Consider the following 13,329-nt stretch of genomic DNA (forward strand, 5'->3'; position numbering starts at 1 on the left):
TGGAATTTCTGCCAGTTTCCTTCCTTAGCCTGGGATTTGAACTCAGGGTCTTGGTAAATCTGTAGCAATGTGAGGGAAGGTGCAGAGTTGCCACTACTTGAGTTCAAACCCTGTGCCAAGCCAAAAATAAAAAAAAAGTGACTGAGCTCAGCAGGGGGAGTAGTTGTAGAGATGGGAGGGAAGGGATGGTAGGGAGAAAACAAAAGAGGAGGCAACAATGCTCAATAGGAAATGAACTCATTACCTTGCTCATGTAACTGTGATCCCTCTGTACAACATTTTTGCAATAAAAATGTACAAAAAAGAAACAATGTAGTGCTCAGAGAAGCACTTTGGGGATAAGGTAAGGATGTCAAAAGCTGTACAAAATTCTACACTGCTTTTTTTAAATGTTCTGTATAGAACTGAATGAACAAAACTGCTTTCATTTAAAAAATTAAGCCACTGTCTTGGAACTGGGGCCAGTATTTCTGTAATTGCTGTGATTTGATCTCACCTTCCAGGTAACTCTTTTGCACCATGGGTGAAGGTGAATCTTACTGTCTTTGAGGAAAACAAATTCAGGCTAGAGTTCTGAGGGCCCAAATGAACGACCTGCAATGGAAAAAAATATTTCTATACATGTGTAATATATGATATATACTTACATATGCATGTTTATTACATATTATTATTTTTATTATTGATTTTGTATTTTATTTTTTATTTTATTCCTTTATTTATTGTTTATTGTATTTAGTATTATTATACACATAATATTTAGTACATGTTTTACATCTATTATAAAATGATTCACAATAATTTAGGACATTGACTCATTTTCATTTATACTTTATTAAGTGTTGGAACATGATACATAATTAAATGGAAGCATTTGTCACAGTCTTCACATGTTGTAGAGTCTCTCCCACAGATGAGCTTTGTCTTCTTTATCTTTAGACACCTTCCTATAGGGATTTCTTTAGATGATTTATGATCAGAGGCCTTTTCTTGAGGATAGGCAAGTTGAGGGATAAAATTGTAAGGGTGGGGCAAGAAATGTGACTTAGTGGTAAGGAGCTCGCTCAGCATGCATGAATGCCATGGTTTGAATCCTCGGTGCTACATACTCAGAAAAACCCAGAAGCTGTGGAGTGGCTCAAGTGGTAGAGCTCTAGTCTTGAGAAAAAGAAGCTCAGAGAGAGTGCCCAGGCCCTAAGATCAAGCCCCAGGACTTTCAAAAATAATAGGTCAGATGCTGGTGGCTCACACCTGGAAAACTAGCTTCTCAGGAGACTGAGCGCTGAAGACCACAATTCAAAGAAAGGCTAAGCAAGGAAAGCCTGTTAGACTCATCTTCAATGAATCACCAAAAGACACTGTGGCTTAAGTGGTACTGTTTGCTTTGAACTGAAGAGCTCAGGGACAGTGCCCAGGCTTGAGTTCAAGACACACAACTGGAAAAAAGTGAGGGTTAATTAAAGTACTTTTCCTATTTGCTAATTAAGAGAATATTCTCTGGAAAATGAATGCTAATGTATATGAGAATTGGAGTCAGAGCTCAAGGTTCAAGTTTAGTAGATCCATATGCCCAGCCTCTGAGATTCTAGCATTATAACTTTGTGTCCTACAAGGTTCTGAAAGGTCCAATGTTGAAAGGGTTAATATGCTTCCCAAGCCCTTTGTGACTTGTACTTACAATGTCATTACAGTTCTGAACCTAGCAGAGAATTAGTAGCTAACGCCCATCTCCCTAGCTTAGGTCTCAAGATCACAGGGTGAAGCCAGCCAGAGTAGGAAAGTCTATGACACTCTGACTTCCACTTCTGAAAGGTCAGATATTCAAGAGCTTCCTGGGTTTCCCTTGGTGATGAGAAGTTACTTGCACTCTAATTGTTCTTAGAGTTCTCAAGCTATAGAAGCAGGAAAGAAACATTATTGACCCATCCTGGGTTCAAATGTTCTCAGGATCCAAGCCCTAGCCCTGTTAGCAGGAAGAACTCCATTGTAACACTGTATTTGAAGGACAGAAAATAGTTGCAAAAGCCAGGCTAGGTGAGAGACCAAGGCCTGCAGGATTAGGAAGCAGAATGTACACACTCAACAGGAAAGTGAGCTGCAAAACCATTCATTCCGGACACAACCAGCAAAGGGGGTGGGTGGGGCGGGGAGAACTTCAAACATTTGTTAGAGTTACACCAGGGTCAGGCTTTTCTCAGCCTCTTCACACAATGACTGATTAACCTTCCTCCCTCAGGTGAAGGGAGCCTCAAGCTATCTTTAGGTTACCAATAGAGAGCCAGTTTAGTGTGTGAGTGTGTGGGGGGGGGGGGGGGGGAAGGGGAGGAACAGAGTTGAAAACCCTGATCTCTGGTTTTAAGGAGTGGGTTTTTCACTCTTCATCTGCCAGATTTGAAGGCCCTTCTTCTACCTCGGTGAGTCCATTCTCCTTCCTTCATTCTGCACATCATTAATGCTAATCCCCAGTCCAAGGAGAGGCAAGGCCATTTCTCTTCGCTCTCCAAGCACTTAAGTTAGAACCTGGGTCTTCCCTCTTGGCTCTGGGACCCTCAGCTGCCTGAAAAGTGGGAGAGAGACAGTCTTCCTGCTCTGTGGTTATATGAATGCGATGCTGGTATCCTGGCACACTGCAGAAGGCCTCATGACTGCTAATTGTTCCCTTCTTCCCTCCTGACATCCACGACCAGATTCATCTATCATTTTTGTATCTATCTATCTATCTATCTATCTATCTATCTATCTATCTATCTATCTATCTATCTATCTATCTATCTATCTATCTATCTATCTATCTATCTATCTATCTATCTATCCATCTATCTACCCACCCAACTACCTACCTACCTATCTATCTCTTTGCCAGTTCTTGGTTGAACTCAAGGCCTGGGCACTGTCTCTAGCAGTCTACTACTTGAGCCACGGCACCAATTCTGGCTTTTTCTGTGTATGTGCTACTGAGGAATTGAACCCAGGGCTTCTTGCATGCTAGGCAATCACTCTCTCTCTAATCCACATTCCCAACCCCCTCATCTTTTTCTTACTGGTAATTTTTACATAAGTAGGCTGCCATTTTTTTGTCCCCAAGTTAATTTTTCTGAATACCGGTTACTTCTAAGAAACCTGATCTTGTCTTTCCCTGCTCGATTTGTGATTGTTCCTGTGTTGGCCTCATAATAATAAAATGTAAATAAACCCTGCTGAGAGCCTAAGTGTGTATCATATAAGGACACAGGCCTGGAACCCTGGAAGAGAAAAGTGATGGGCCTGAAATGAAGATTATGATGCAGTATGTGAAACAGGCATCTCTGAAAAATAAATCAGTAAATAAAAGCAGAAGCATTGCATATGTGTTTAATCAAGGAGGTAATACACACATAAGTAGGTAAGGCACTGATACATAACTTGGCCTTCTCTCTTTGAATTTTTTTTGTGGTCATCCCAGGGCTTAAACTCAGGACCCTATGCAATTCTGAGTTGTGTTACTCAAGGCTGAAGCTCTACCACCACCACAGCTCCACTTCCAGCCATCTGGTCGATAAAAATTGGACATAATCGCCTCCCAGGCCTTACTGCCTGCTCTGGCCAGTATCTCCTGCTTGGCTTTCTCTCTCAAAGCTGGAGCTCTACCCTCTGGGCCACTGCTTCACTTCTGGTTTTCTGGTGGTTTATTGGAGAAAAGAGGCTCACAGACCTCCTGCTCAGGCTGACTTTGGACAGCTATCTCCTGAGGAGGATTCAAGCAACTTTCCTCAGGGATTCACCAAGGAACCGCTCCACACAAACCTTTAGTCTAAATCTCGAGAGGTACTAGAGAAAAACAGAAACTAGAATATGCTTCTAGTGTGTTCTAGATACTTAAGGTTGGAAACACTCATAATTATTAGTTCATTTTACAGGCAAAAGGAGCACTGCAGACTGCATGAGGATCATTCCAGCTTTCGATCCACTCATCCTGAGACAGTAAATTTACTGCAGCTCAATGCTAAGTGACTGGCATGTCCAGTGGACATTGGCTCCCAAATCCTGGAACACTCATTTCTCACTTTTGGCTGCAAACCTGTGACAAGAGGAGAAGATGAGGAGAGAAAATCATTCTCAGAGAAAGCAGCTATAAAGAACATTGGGTAGTTTACTTATAAATTCAAACCAATGGAATGACCCTGTTAAGAAGTCAGCTTGTCCAGAGTAAAAAATGAAGAAGGAAAGAAAGGGAAGTGACAGTGGCTGCTGACTGTAATCTCAGCTCTGAGGAGGCTGAGATGTAGAGAATCTTAGTTTGAATCCAGCCAGTATTGGAAAGTCCATGACACTGTTATTTCTAAGTTGTTTAAGGATACAGGTGGACCCGTTGCAACAATGAGAAGTACAAGTTGTCATGTCGAAAATGAACTTTACAAGTTTGGTGCATGGGGGGGGGGAGAGGATTGGGAGGAGGGAGGCTGGGAAGGGATGTGAAGGGTAAACAAAGGAGGAGGCTGCAATGCTTGATAAGAAATGTACTCATTATATTGCCCATGTAATTGTAACCCCTCTGTACAGTATGGTCACAAAAAATAAAAATTAAAATAAAAAAAAAGAGATCACAGAAAAGCCCAGATGTGGGCTGGACTGAAGTCTCTCTCATTGTCTGGACAGGCAGACAAAAGGCCTCAGTCCTGTACAGCTTTGTAACAACAACTCCACATCTGGGCCAATTAGTGAGGATGCGTGTGTGTGTGCTCTGAAGGCCAGGAGAAAAAGGCTTCTTTGTACTCCAAGCTATCTCTCTTCCCAGTGCTCTGTTTTGACAAGAAGCCTTCATTTGTGCCACCTCCCATGGCAGGCCAAGTTCCCTGCACTTATCTTGCCTTTGTGAGACTATATTCCAGTGCTCAGATACAGTGCTCAATATAATTCAGAAGTCCTTCTTACAGACAACTAGGGCACTGAACTTAATGAAATGTTTCATTGCCAGCGATAATGGGCCTATGATACCTCTCCTTGGTTTTCTGGAAGCTTGAGAAATCCAAGCACATGTTAGATATCACAAAGCTTCCTGTCATCTAGGGCTGGTGAAGATCATCAGGTTTTGAAACCTTTGACCTCTCTTAATTGGGCCTTGGATGGCTAGGTTTGGGGGTTGAAAACAGGGCCTTGGTGCTGACCATAAGTTCAGTGGAGAAGTCCAGTGCTTTACCATTTTGTGTCACAGCTTCACTTCTGGTCTATGTGTGTGTGTGTGTCTGTGTGCGTCTGTGTGTCTGTGTGTGTATGTCCATGTGTGTGCGTGCATACAGTCGTGGAGCTTGAACTCAGCACTGTACCTAATTTCTCTTGTACAAGGATAGCCTTCTCTCACTTGAGCCACAGAACCACTTCATGATTTTTCTAGTGATGTTGTCCTGAGTAATCAAGCCCAGGGTTTCATATATGCAAAGCACTCTACCCCTAAGGCACATTCCCAGCCCTGTACTTCAGGTTTGTTAGATTGTTTCTGGTTTGGGGTTTTTATTTTTGATGTTGTTGGTTGTAGGAGTTGAAGTCTGGGACTGGGAGCTGTCCCTGAGCTTTTCAGCTCAAGTCTTGTGCTCTATCACTTGAGCCGCAGCACCACTTCAGGTTTTCTGGTGGTCCATTGGAGCTAAGTGTCTCAAAGACATTCCTGCCCAGGCTAGCTTTGAACAATGATCCTTAGTTCTCATCCTCCTGAGAACCTAGGATGATAGTCATGAGCTGCAAGCATCAAGCTTCCACTTAATGTTTCTTAGTGGTGAATTGGAGATAATAGTCTCATGGGACTTTTTGTGTCTGGGATAATTTAGAACTCAGATCCTCAGATCTCAGCTTGCTGAGAAGGCAGGATGACAAACCTCATCTACCGACCCCTAGGCCATGGTAGTCTGCTGCAAGGGGATCCTTGGCTCCACCTGGTGGAGTGCTAGCCTTGAGCCCAAGAGGTAAGGGTCAAAATCTAGGTCCTGAGATCAAGGTTCATGACTGAAAAAACAAACAAACAAAACAATGGTCTGCAGGAGACAACTCACTAGTCTTCAGTTATATTTAATTTTGTTCCTTCCATGGAGATATATCTGAGCCTCAATATTCTTATCTGTGTAAGTATCTCAGTTGTGGAGCTCTTACAAGGACCAGATGAAAGAATGCACCCTGTGAAGGACATAGCACATGACACTGTTTGAAGGACTCAATACACAGCATCATGTGAAAGACACAGCACCCAGAACCCAATTCAGGACTCAGCACACTGCAACCTGTGAAGGACTCAGCACATAGCTGTATTCCACAAGCTGTCATTAGAATCAACGTGTTTTCTTCAGTATCACCATTCTTTGAGGAACATTTCACAAACCACACAAGTTCACATCTAATGGTTTAGTGGAGTTTTTTTTTTCAGGGGAGGTTACCCATGGGGCTTGAACTGAAATGTAGGGATACTGTTCTAATAACATTTGCTCAAGGCTACAGCTCTACCACTTGGAAAAGCCTCACAGACTTCCTGCTAGGGCTGGGTTTTAAAGCCTGTGAGCTGCTAGAATGACTGAGGTAAGCCAGCAGCATCTGGTTCGTTGGAGCTGGGTTGCAGTGATTTACATCTGGATAAGTTAGGTTAGGTGGCAGCTGTCAGACTCCTAGCTTGCTCTGTGATGAAGTATTTGAAGTCTTGACCTTCTATAGTTGCAGTTAGAACAGTCTACCTTTTTTGGTGGCAGTCCTGGGCCTTTAGTAAGGGCTTAGCCACTCTCCCCAAGCGTTTGTGCTCCAGGCTAGTACACAATTGATTGAAAGAAAGCAGAACTTCTGGTTTTTCTTATTATATGGTACTGAGGAATGGAAGCCAGGGCTTCCTGCTTACTAGGCGAGCACTCAACCACGGAGTCCCAAGAGTGCATGAGGTATAAATAGAGATTGCTGTATATAAATATTATATATACAAAAAGAAAGATGTGGGCTGGGAAGGTGGCTCAGTGATAGAGCGCTTCCCTTGCAAGCATGAGGACCTGAGTTCAATTCCTCAGCACCACATAAGCAGAAAAAAAAAGCCAGAAGTGGTGCTGTGGCTCAAGTGGTAGAGTGCTAGCCTTGAGCTGAAGAGCTGAGGAACAGAGCCCAGGCCCAGACTTCAGGCCCACGACTGGACCCAAAAAAAATAGAGAGAGATTTATGCATATTATTAAATTATAGTTAATAGTACTACCAATGTTAGGTATTAAATGATGTCTCCATTTAATTATATATCCCAGTTGAACAATTAATAAAACATTAATTATTACTCAATTTACTGTTATTGTTTATCATATATGTACATACATCCATACATATAATTACATATTTTATAGAATGAGACCTCTATTTATAATTAATTTATGCATCATGTGTTACTACCAATTATTAGGTATTTAACTATGTCTCCATTTACTTTTCATTCTGTTAATGCTTAATAATATATTAATTAAACTTAATCCACGTCCTATAATTATTTTGTCTAATATTATCCCAGAATGATTCGCTATTAATTCAATCTGTTTTTCATTTATTGTAGTGACCATTTTTCCACCTATGACATTTTTACCTTTATGACATCCTATTATATAGTATATAGATTTGCATACGAATTATACATCCTACCTGACACGGAGCAATTTCATAGAAAAGGAAAATATGTTTCACTCTTGACTTCTTACTCCAAGATTGCATTTTTGGCAGGTCTGGGATCTAAACTCAGGGCCTAGAAGGCTCAGCTCATGAATGAGTGACTGTCAGCACAGCAGCCTCTAGCCAATTCAGCTGCTAGGCAGTTCCCAGCCGATGAGACTGAGCCCCATATGTTAACCCCATATTGTGCTTAGTGAAGTTATGCATTTTATTTGTTGTTTTACTCATTTATTTACCATTTATTTTATTGACTGGTATTACACATGGAATATTTGTTACATTTATTACATGGGATATAGATTTGCCTATGTATGAAACTTCATATCTGACACCCAGATGCTCACAGAAAAGGAAAACATGTGTCACCAGTGCTTCTTACTCCACGATTCAATTTTTGTGAGTGCTAGCAACCTGGGCCATATGGAGCTGACAAGCAGTTACCAGCACCTGAGATCCAGCCCCAGGGGTTGACAAAATAAGACAGCTTGACATGCGGATGGTAGTACACAAATAAATATAGATCTTTATAGAGTACCAGAGATGTTTATATATTCTTCAGTTATATAGACTACATTTTTAACAATTCTTGGGTATTTATTATGCCCCCATGTAATTAGTATTATTGTGTTCATTCTTAATGAATTATTAATTTAATCAACCACTGTCACAAAACTATTGCATCCATGTAATTAATAGTATTCTTTCAATGTTTCAAAATATTCATTAAAATCAATCAGCCTCCTAAAATCACTACTTTTATAGTAGTATCACTCAGGAACAACTAATTTAATCTTGACATTCATAATCTTCCATCAGTATTCCTATGAATAGGAATGAGACTCTTAGGATCTCCCACCGTTGGTAGGGGTCAGGACCGGGCCTCGACCACAGGGCCTATGTTGCCGTGTTGACCTATGGCTTGCCTGGTAGCCCACCATCCTTCAGCAATGTCAGGTTACAGAACTTTTCATCAATGTCATTCAGACCTAAGATGGTCACCTTGCAAAAAAAAAACAAATGTAAAACAGCCATTTGCAAGTTGCCAGATTTTTATCTGTGTCATTTTATTTATCTTTTTCCTGTAAATCTTTGGGGCCCAGGAACCCAGGTTCAGCTGTGGGTCCAGTGGTTGCACCCCAGCCTAGAGCGATCAAAGCTGAGGCAGAGTTGCCCCAACCTGAGTTCAAGCTCTGTGCTTGACAAAATAAAAATAAATAAATAAATTCATTAAAAATATTTATAAAATTATGAGGCTCCTTGGCTTGGAATTCATGCCATTTTTTCTGCCAGGCCTGGGATTTGAATTCAGACTCTGGGAAAATCTGCAGCATTGTCGGGGAAGGGGAAGCTCACCATGCTGGAAGACAAGAAAGTCAGGCCTGTTCCCAGGGCCTGAATTCAAGTCTTAGCTCTCAAAAAAAATAATATTCATATACATTTTAAATACATGATTTATATTTGCATACACATGTTTACTTATATTGCAGTTAGTGTAGTTATTCATTTTATTTTATGTATTTCTTATGTATTTTAGTGAGTATGATTACACATATAACATTTTTTACATCCTATTACATAGGACATAAATTTGCCTATGTATTATACATCATTCCTGAGACCCAGGAATTTTGACACCCATAAGGAAAACAAGTGGGACAATTGGCTTCTTCCACTAGGATTAAGTTTTTGGCAGTTCTGTGATTTGAACTCAGAACCTAGCAGGTCAACTTCATGAATGGGTCAATGTTAGCACACCGGTCTGATGCAAATGAAGTTTTCAGGCAAATTTCAGGACCTGAGATGAAGCCCTAGGAGTGGCCAATATATAAAAAGATAGATATGTAGATTGCAGTGTGTGTGTATTTACATATGAATATGCATCTATAAATAAATGTATACAGAGAGAGACAGACATTTATGTAGAATCTAGTGTATAACTCTATATAAAGTGATGTCTGCATCTTATTTTTATATATCCTATTACTACCAATTATATATTCTATTACTACCAATTATTTAGTCTAAAATTATGCCTCCATTAATTAATCATGGTAGAAGTTATTAATTGAATTAGTCTATGATATATATTTATGCGTACAATATTATACTAGAAAGACTAGATAAATAGTAATTCAATTTGTACATGTCAAATATTCTATTAATGTTCCTATAGATAGGAATGAGTTTCCTAGGATCTTCAGCTGTGTGTAGGTGGCAGTCCGAGGATAGAACTCACGGCATAGGTATCTGGGTGGGGCTTAGGTTTTACCAACAATCTCTGAGCCTTTGGCCATGCAAGGTCACATACAATTTTCAAGCTGAGTCATTGAGACCCATGGTTGTCACAGTGCAAAGGAAACAAAGGTAAAACGGTTGTGTAATACTTGCTGGTTTTTTCCTCATCCATACTTGTTGGTTTGATGTATTTTTGCCAGTGCTGGGAGTTTAATTGGGGTCCTAGGATGACTGGATCATCTGTAAATGCTGCAAACCAGCCTAGGGTAATCATGGGTTAAGACACAATACTGTGCTTCCTTGAGAAAAAAGAACTCAGGGACAGTGCCTGGGATCACAGTTCAAGCCTCAGGACCTGCCACAAAAATAAAGCCAGTAACTCTATGTGTCTGTGTATGTATGCATGTATTTCTATCAGTGACCATCTAGAGTTGCTGTGAAGAAAGGTTTGAATGGAATGATTTCACAGCACAGAGAGTGCTTTCAAGACATGTTCTGGGGCCCCCCTCACTATTCCCAGTGTAGCCTGAGGGCTTCTGTGCACCCCAGGCTGCTGGAGGAAGTCTGACTCATTGTTGAAACAGGCAGACAAAAGGCCTCACTCTTGAACAGCTGTGTAACAAACAATTCATCCGGAGCAATTACTGAGGATGAGCAATGAATGAGGATGAGGGCAGACTCTGAAGGCCAGGAGGAAAAGGCCTATTTGTACCCCAAGCTATCTCTCTCCCTAGTGCTTTGTTTTGACAGGAATCCTTCATTTGTGCTGCCTCTCGGGGCAGTCCAAGTTCCCTGCACTCATCCTGTCTTTGTTAGACTATGTTCCAGTGTTGAAACAAACTGCTACAATTAATTCAAGGGTCCTTCTGGCAGAAAACAAGTGAGCTGAACCTAATGAAAAGATTCCTAATTGGCATAGGTGCCTCCCTAGTTTTCCGGATGCTTGCTAAATCTAAGCACTTATGCAAAATCACAATGCTTCCTGTCATCTAGTGCTGGTGAAACTAATCAGGTTTTGAAACCTTTGCCCTCTCTTAGTTGGGCTCTGGGTGTTTATATTTTGGGGTTGAACACAGGGCCAGAGTGCTGACCATAGCTCAGAGCAGAAGCTCTTTTCTTTACCATTTAGTGTCACAGCTTCACTTACGGTATCTTTGTGTGTGTGTGTGTGTGTGTGTGTGTGTGTGTGTGCGTGTGTGTGCAAACACCAGTCCTGGAGCTTGAACTCAGTACCTCAGCTCTGTACCTGAGTTTCTCCTGTATAAGGATAGTGCATTACCACTTGAGCCGCAGAACCACTTCAGGTTTTTTTTTTTCTAGGGATGTAGTACTGAGGATTCAAACCCAGGGTTTCATACATGCAAAGCACTCTACCCCTAAGACACATTCCCAGCACTCCACTTCAGGTTTCTTTCTTTCTCTCCTTGTAGTTGGAGGAGTTGAAGTCTGGGACTGGGTGCTCAAGTCTAACACTCTACCACTTGAGATACAGTGCCCCTTCAGGCTTTCTGGTGGTTCACTGGAGATAAGCATCTCAAGGAATCTCCTGCCCAGGCTGGCTTTGGACTGTGATTCTCAGCTCTCAGGATCCTGAGTAGCTAGGATGACAGGCATGAGTCACCAATGCCCAGCTTCCACTTCAAGTTTCTAAGTGGTGAATAGGAGATAATATTCTCGTGGGACCTTTTGTGTCTGGGGTTGTTTGGAACCCAGAACCTCAGCTTCCTGAGAAGGCAGGATGACAGACTTCAGCTAAAGACACACTTTGCTGCAAAGGGGTCCTTAGCTCAGAGGTAGAGCACCAGCCATGAGCCCAAGAGGAAAGTCAGTGCCTAGGCTCTAAGTTGAATGTTCATGATGGAGAAAACTAAACCAAAACAATTGTCTGCAGGAGACAAGTCAGTAGAGTTCAGTACATACATAAATTTGGCCCTGCCTTGGGGACATATCTGAGCTTCAACTTTCTCATCAGCACAATCATCTTACTTGTGGAGCTCTAACAAGGACCAGATGAAAGAATACACCCTGTGAAGGGCTCATAGCATAGCACCCTGTGAAGGACTCGGCATACAGCAACCCATGAAGGACTCAGAACCCAGCATCCCAGGAAGGGCTCATCACATAGCTGTATCCCACAAGCTGTCATTAGAATTCGGGTGCTTTCATCAGTATCACCATTCTTTCAGAAACACGTCACAAACCACACAAGTTCACATCTAACAATATAGATGGGTGGTTAATGGGGGGGAGGGTCGTCAGCTTTGGGGATGTCACTCATAGGTTGGGGGTACTGTCCTAAGACCTTTTCCTCAAGGCGAGAGCTCTACCACTTTGAGCCACAGCTCAGAGTCTCACAGACTTCCTGCCAGGGCTGAGTTTTCAACTCACCAGTGTCAGATCTCATCCCCCAAGCAGCTAGGGGTGAGCCAGCAACGTCTGGCTAAATAGAGTTGGTTTGCAGCGATTGACCTTTGGCTGTCAGGTTAGATGGCAGCCATGAGCTTCAGACCCTGGGCTTGCTCTGTTATGAGGTATTTGAAGTCCTAGCCTTCTATAGTTACAGTCAGAACGTTCTAACTTGATTTTTAGGTGCTGGAGTGACAGCATCACTTCTGGCTTTTCTGTGCATGTGATAGTGTGGAAACGAACCCAGAGCTTCATACATACTAGGCGAGCACTCTACCACTGAACCCCAGGAGTAACAAGTGTAGACTTAGATATGTAGATTGTTTTATATATACATATATATACATAAAACAAGAGGGAGATGTCTGCATATTATTAAATTATATATACTATATTACTATCAATTATCGATAATTATTTCTTCCTTTATTTAAGTATCATGGTTAAATACATAATGAAATATTTATTGAAAATTAGTCAATGTACTATGATTATTGTGTATAATTTTAATATAATCATACACTAAATACTAATGTAATTGTTACTTTTACAACATTCCATTCATATGGATGTCTATTGGAATGTGTTTCTTAGGATCTCCTGCCATTTGTAGGTAGCAGTCCCGGGATCCGAACCCCAGACCTAGGTTGCTGGTTTAGGCTGTGGCTTCCCTGATAGCCCACCAAACTTCAACAGTGCAAGGTCATGTACACTTTTCGAGTCCTGTCATTTAGACCCAGGATGGTCACAATGCAAAGGAAAAAAACAATGTAAAACCGCCTTCCGGAACTTCCCAGTTTTATACTTCTCCTTTTTTCCCCCGTCCTTTTTTTTGTTTTTGGTCTGTTGTGGGGCCAGAAGTCTGGGTCTGGGTGCTGTACCTCAAATCTTCAGCTCAAGGCTATCGTTCTACCACTTGAGCCATAACACCACTTCCGGCTTTTTTCTGCTTATATGGTGGTGAGGAATCCAACCCAAGGCCTTCTGCATGCAAGGCAAGCACTCTACTATTGAGCCACCTTCCCAGCCCTTCACTTT

This window comes from Dipodomys spectabilis, unplaced genomic scaffold, assembly GCF_019054845.1.
Source record: "Dipodomys spectabilis isolate Male_0828 unplaced genomic scaffold, ASM1905484v1 ptg000653l, whole genome shotgun sequence".
NCBI lineage: Eukaryota > Metazoa > Chordata > Mammalia > Rodentia > Heteromyidae > Dipodomys > Dipodomys spectabilis.